This window comes from Crocuta crocuta, unplaced genomic scaffold (genome assembly GCF_008692635.1).
Source record: "Crocuta crocuta isolate KB4526 unplaced genomic scaffold, BGI_CrCroc_1.0 scaffold84, whole genome shotgun sequence".
NCBI lineage: Eukaryota > Metazoa > Chordata > Mammalia > Carnivora > Hyaenidae > Crocuta > Crocuta crocuta.
Genome location: NW_027530213.1, coordinates 4,665,129 through 4,672,348, shown reverse-complemented (window position 1 = coordinate 4,672,348; position 7,220 = coordinate 4,665,129).

Here is a 7,220-nt window from a genome sequence, read left to right as displayed (position 1 = left end):
AGGAATATTCTTAAAAATTAAAATTAAAGTGAAATGCAACATAAAGACTAACATGAGGAGCATCATCAACAGATCCTGTGATTTCCCCACAGAGGGGTGGAAAAGGTTAGGTTGGGGCAGCGGATTTGTGTGGCTTTCCCCTCCCCCACTGATTCAAAGATGCAGGCCAATTACTGGAATTTCAGGTGGCCAAATAGAGAGACTGAAGTGGAGATCTTGCTTCTGGACCAGTCCATTTTGAAAGACTCAGCGCTACAGAGCATAGTATGAGGAATAAAAAATTACAAAAGACCACTTGAATAGACAGAAAGTCAGCACTCTGTATATCATGTGCCTCCTGGGCAAGTATCTTAATTCAAGACCGCATCTAACAAAACCCAGAGGTGACACCAGAGGAGAAACCCGTCGCAAACACCACTGCTCAAGCTCATTACTCCCGGCCATTTCTGGCAAACCTTTGTTTCTCACTTCTTGTCTAAAACACATTGTTTACTTGGCAGAAGCCGGGAGACATGAGAACCTCCTACAGCAAATGTTGATACAAAGAAAATGTCCCAAGTGACCAGTGATATTTATCCTGGAATTATTTCTGCCACCTGCACCGAGTTTACCAAGTAGGTGGGGAGGGCCAGTCTCTTTTCATTCAACTTAAGTTGCCCAGATACCACTTTTTTGATTCAACAGGGAACATGAATCTAATTGTCCCTTTCTTCACTTAAACCCAAATTAGGTCATCTCTGTGAACCACGTGAATGAGCCCAGTACAGTTGAACTCTCTGTGTGGCTTGCCAGAGCTGCCCTCGGAAACCAGAGGCAGCAAGCTTCCCAACCAAGACGTTCTGGGGTCTTGTCGAACACGGTCAACATTCAAGAATTCTTCCCCTTGGCAGGCATCCATCTTGATGTTCTCACTCCTACTTGCTGATGATACCAATGAGCAGGTCTCTGAGTTCTGATTCCCTGTCTGCAGCCAAATTGCTGACTCACGTTAAAAACACCCTCAGGGTCGCCTGGGTGGCTCAGTGGGTTAAGCGTCCCCTTCAGCTCAGGTAATAACTCATGGCTCATGAGATTGAGCCCCGCGTCAGGCTCTGCGCTGACAGCGTGAAGCCTGCTTGGGATTCTCTCTCTCTCCTCTCTCTGCCCTTCTGTCCCTCAATAAATAAATAAACTTAAAAAAAAAAAAACCTGCATAAACTGCCATTTGTGGGCAGTTATCACTGCCCATTCACTTCAGGACATGCTTTGCTTCCACAGACCAGAAAAAGAAAAAAAGGAGGAAATTTGAAAAAAAAAAAAAAGCCCAGAAAAGGACACAATTATAAATGTACATAGGAGCAAACTTTAAAGCTGTAGCTACTGAAGACTCATAAGCAAATCTTAAAATATAATTTCTAACCATCGTGGAAATTGTTAAAGTTCCTTTCATGAAATCGGCTTTTTTTCTTTTGGCTCTATTTTCATTTCATAGCACTTATCACACTGTGATTAGTGAATTATCGGCATAATTTATCATTTAATGTCAGTCTCCCTAGTTATTCTGTCACTCCCTCAGGGGAGGACCCAAGACTGATTGCTTTACATCCCAGCTGCCCTGTATATTATTAACTGGCACATAGTAGGGGTTCAAAAAAATGTCAACGCTAGCTTTGCAGTAGTGCTATGATTTCACTGTTTCCATATGTCACTTGTTTCAAAAGCACTATATGTTCCCAGGTTTGCCACTGTGTTCCAGTTACGTAAGATGTTACGGGGCTGACAGGCATATGGGACCTCCACATATATATATTTTTTGCAACTTCCTGTTAATCTACTATTCAAAGTCTTTGATTTCACCTAACTGGTGGGACTTCCATTTGCCCTCATACCCACACCACATGATGTTCTTGGCTTGCTGGACTTCATCAGCGTTTTCTGTTTTCTCCAGCTCCACTTCTAACAATCCGACATCCTATAATACCTAGGAGCTCATCTTTTTCTCCCATGGACACTTGACAGAGCAGATCACTGTGTACAACAATGATCCCCCTGAGACAGTCGGCCAAAATGCCAACTATGGTGGCAATTTTCGTATGATTTATCCCTTTCTGTCTTCTCCACACAGACACCACCCAAACTTGTCACATGATAGCGATTTTCAAGAAGAGCTAGCTGGAATACCAGGGGTCAGGGAGAGATGTTATATTGATGAGCCAATCATTCCCTCAAGACAGTTGGTTGGCAACAAAATCCCGAACATGTGGGTCCAGGTTCCCAGTCGATGAACCACACTCCTAAGTACTATGCAGCCACATCCATGACAGACTCGTATTACACAAAAAATGAGGCCATCAGCAAGCTGCCAAGAGCCTCCGAAAATTGTACAAAGTACATTAAAATCAACAGAAAGGCTTCCCATGTCACAATATTTGGATAACTTCTCACCCCTTCCTCCCCAAAAGCCACCACTGGCTGAAGTTGGACACTGTTGGCTTGAATCGCACAATCAGATTCAAACTCTTAAATAAACCACTGAACAGTTATTAACTTCCCTGTAGGCCTGGGAACACAATTCAGCCCCGCTGAGAGATTGAGTAGGAGGGACAGAGCCAAGGCAGGATTGCAGAGCATTCTCAGAAAGTGGGTTTACCAGCTGCCCACACCAGCCCCGAGCTCAGCCCACTCTCTCTGCTTCTTTGCCCTCCTAGCTGATATCCTCCTCCAGGAAGAAAAAAAAAATCCTGCCTTAACACTGACATCAGTCTCTGTGGGTCAGAAAACAAGAGCTGTTCAGCTTTCCAATACCTTCACTGGCTCAACCTGTTGTTGACTCTTGTAAAGACAATGGCAAGCAGCAGAAATTCAAGGGCAAACAACTTTGAGAGCCTCTCTAAACAGTGAGGCTTGGCTACCAGGAAAGAGGAAAAGAAATGAAAACTAATCTTCATTAAATCCTGGACAAAAGGGGCAGGGAGGGAGAGAGCCAAGAGAAGGAAAGAGAAATGATCTCACTTAAAATGATTTAATATGGCAGCATGATCGAGACCTACCTTCCCACAGCCAGGCAGTGAGTCTGGAGAGGGCCCAATGGCCCATTCTCTCACAGGCTTTTCAGCAGAAAAGTAATACCCATTTGTATAACATTTATAAATCAATAAAGTACTTGCACATATGGAAACTCAAAGCCTCAGCCCCTGAGCTATTATACCCACTTTACAGATGAGGAAACTAAGACTCAAAGAGACACAGTCAGCAGGAAGTGGCAGAGCCAGGGGCACAGTGGGACCGGTCAGCTGGTCAGCAGAGACATAGGAGGAGCAGCTGAGGACCGCACTGTGCTATTCTTTGAGGAAAAAGAACTGAAGCATAGTCCCAACAGTTTATTTTTGTTTTTACCTTCCTTGCCTTAGAAGACATATCTAGAAAAATGTCACTTCAGCCAGTGTCAGAAAATATTGCCCGTGTTCTCTTCTAGGATTTTTGTAGTTTCATGTCTCATATTTAGGTCTTTAATCCATTTTGAATTTATTTTTGTATATGATGTAAGAAAGTGGTCTAGTTTCATTCTTTTGCATATAGCTGTCTAGTTTTTCCATCATCATTTATTGAAGAGACTGCCTTTTCTCCATTATAAATTCTTCCCTCCTTTGTTAAAGATTAATTGACCATATAAGCATGGGCTTGTTCCTGGGCTCTCTGTTCTGATCCATTGATCTATGTATCTATTTCTGTGCCAGTACAATATTGTTTTGATTACTACAGCTTTGTAGTAAATCTTGAAATCGGAGATTGTGTTACCTTTGTACTTCATTCTCAAGATCATTTTGGCCACTCAGAGTTTTTCATGGTACATACAAATTTTAGTATTATTTGTTCTAAGTTCTGTGAAAAATGCTGTTGGCATTTTGATAGAGACTGCACTGAATCTATAGATTGCATTGGATAGTATGGACATTTTAATAATATTGGTTCTTCCAATCCATGATCATGGAATATCTTCCCATTTATGTCTTCTTCAATTTCTTTCATCAAAGCTTCACAGCTTTCAGAGTACCGGTCTTTCAGTTCCTTGGTTAAGTTTATTTCTAGGTATTTTATTTGTTTTGATGTAATTATAAATGGAATTGTTTTTTAATTTCTCTTTCTGAAACTTCATCATCAGTGTATAGAAAAGCTACCAATTTCTGGGTAATAATTTTGTTGTACAGCAAAGGAAACCACCAACAAAAGAAAAAGGCAATCTACCGAATAGGAGAAGATATTTGCAAATGATTTTATCCAATAAGGGGTTGATATCCAAAATATATGAAAAGCTTATACAAATCAATACCAATAGAAAATCTGATTCAAAAATGGGCAGAGAAACTGAATAAACATTTTTCCAACAAAGACATCCAGAGGACCAACAGACGCATAAAAGGGTGCTCAACATCACTAATCATCAAGGAAACATTAAAACCACCATAAGATACCACTTTACACCTGTCAGAATGGCTAAAATCAAAAAGACAAGAAATAACAAGCATTGGTCAGGATATGAAGAGAAAGGAACCCTGGTACACTGTGGGTGGCAATGTAAACTGTGGGGACCATGTGCAATCATTGTGGAAAAGAGAGTGGAGATATTATAAATGGAAAATATTATAAATGGAAATATCATCTGATCTCATAATCCACTACTAGGTATTTACCCAAAGAAAGAAAAAACACAAATTCAAAATGATATATGCACCCCTATGTCTATTGCAGTATTATTTACAATTGCCAAGATGTGGAAGCAAACTAGGTGTCCATTGATAAATGAATGGATAAGGAAGATGTGGTATATGTATATGCATGCATAATATATGTACCATATATAATATATAATATTCCATAATATACATAATATATGTATATCCAATATATATGTTAATATATACAATATATACAGTGGAATATTACTCAGCCATAAAAAAAAGGATAAGATCTTGTCATTTGTGACAACATGGATGGTCCTACAGGATATTACACTAAATGAAACAAGTTAGACTGAGACAGTCAAATAGCATATGATTTCATTCATGTGGAATCTGAAAAAAAAAATGAATAAGCAGACGAAAAGCAGAATCAGACCTATAAATACCGAGAACAAGCTGATGGTTGCCAGAGGGAAGGGGGGTGGGGGGAATGGGTAAAGGGGAGTGGCAGGTACAGGCTTCCCGTTATGGAATGGACAAGTCACAGGGATAAAAGGCACAGCACAGGGACTACAGTCAGCGGTATTGTAATGACCTTGTATGGTAACAGATGGCAGCTACACTTGTGAACACAGCATAACTATAGATTTGTTGAATCATTGTGTTGTACACTTGAAACTAATGCAACATTGTGTGTCAAGGATACTCAAATAAAAAAGCAAGCAAGCAAGCATAGCCCCCAGATGGGGATGAGGGGGTGGGGGGGTTCCTCTCCATCTTTGTGGTGGACCTAGGAAACCACACTTCAGGGAGTTACTTTTATTCTTACTCTGACAATTCAAAGAGAACAGTCCCTAAGCTGATAAATTCTCATTTCAAAGGTGATTCACAGAACATTATCTCCAAAAAGAAATCCGCCTAGAAACTTGAGATGAGAGAGTCAGGAACAAAGGGCTCCAGCTGTTACTTGAATCTGTCGGTGCCTCAAACGGGATAACAGTGTGTAAGCCAAAATATCAAAGCACTTTGAAAGGCCAGCAGCTCACCTTGAAGTGACTCTGGAATATGACCCCAGCCGCAGACCGAGACACTGGATCTTAAAGGCCAGGCCCAGAGTGGCAGCAAGAGGTCAAGTCCACGACTCAAACCCAAGGCTGTTTTCTGACTTTGTCATTAGGAAGGGCAAGACGAGGCACACCCTCTGGTGCGGGCGGGCAGCGGGCCCTCGGCCAACTTCACAGAGAGCCTGCGTTTTGAGGACAGGTGCACTCTCACCGATATTGGCAGGTGGCCTGAGGGAGGGTGGGGGCAGAGAAGTGAGGGTGGGGGGGTGAATGGTGCAGAGGCGAGGCGGCAGGAACAGTCTGCCCCCCCAGAGAGCCCCCCTCCTGCCGCCACTGGGAATTAAATCGTGCTTGACCTCCTGGTGAATCCAACCCTCACCAGGGCCCTGGGAGCATATAAAGGTAAATAAATCCGGAGACTGGAGAGAAGGGACTAGAGCGATGTCCACCCCACCGGCCAGGTCCCAGGGAAACCCCACCAAGCTTCCACCACCCAACTGCTCCCCACTGCTCTGGGAGAGAGAAACAAATGCCTGTCTTGTTCAAGGAACGCAAAACACACGCACAAGCTTGGGACGAGGGACAACACTCCCTTTATGACATTTTGGATGATATTTCTTCCATTTCAAAACGCACCAGAAATCTGCTCTAACTCAATGCTCTGTGAGATAACTTAGCCTCCCTCAGTTTCCCCAGCTTACTTCTTCAGGGTGTTAATTCCAGGTTTCTCTTTCCACCCTAAACGTTGTAAGATGCATTTTGTTTGCTTTTCCTTTTTTTTTTTTTTTAAATTGTGGTAAAAAGCACATAACATAAAATCTGCCATCTTAACCATTTTTAAGGGTACAGGCCAGTGGCGTTCGGTACCTTCACATGAGCCATCACGCTCCTCGTCTCCAGACTTTTACATCTTCCCAACCTGAAACTCTGTCCCCATTAAACTCTAAGTTCCCCAGCCCCCGGCACCCATCACTCTACTCTCTGTCTCTATGGGCTTCACTGCTCTGGGGACACCATACATGTGGAATCATACAGTGTTTGTCCTTTCAGGTCTGGCTTCTTTCACTGAAAGGTGACCTCATAGTTCACCCATGTTGTAGCATGTGTCAGGATTTCTTCTCTGCATTTTTAAGGCTCAATAATGTTCCACTGTATGGATATATCACATTTTATTTACCCATCAGCTGTCAATGGACACTCGGGCTGCTTCGACCTTTTGGCTCTGAATGACGCGGCTATTATCAGAGAAAACCTGCTCGTATTATTGCGATGTTACTGCCCAAGCGCATCTGAAGCTTGGGCCAGGAGTCTGTCTCAGTGGTTTCCAAAACCCCGCTTCGTGTTCACTGCCCCCTACACATGGCACCCAGCCCCCACCACAAAGCCCAGGCAATCACAAAACTCCACCCTTGCACAGTCCCACTCTCACTCACACCCCATCTCTCCCTCACCCACCCGACCCTCCTCCCCCCCACCCCTCACACCCCACCCCTCACAC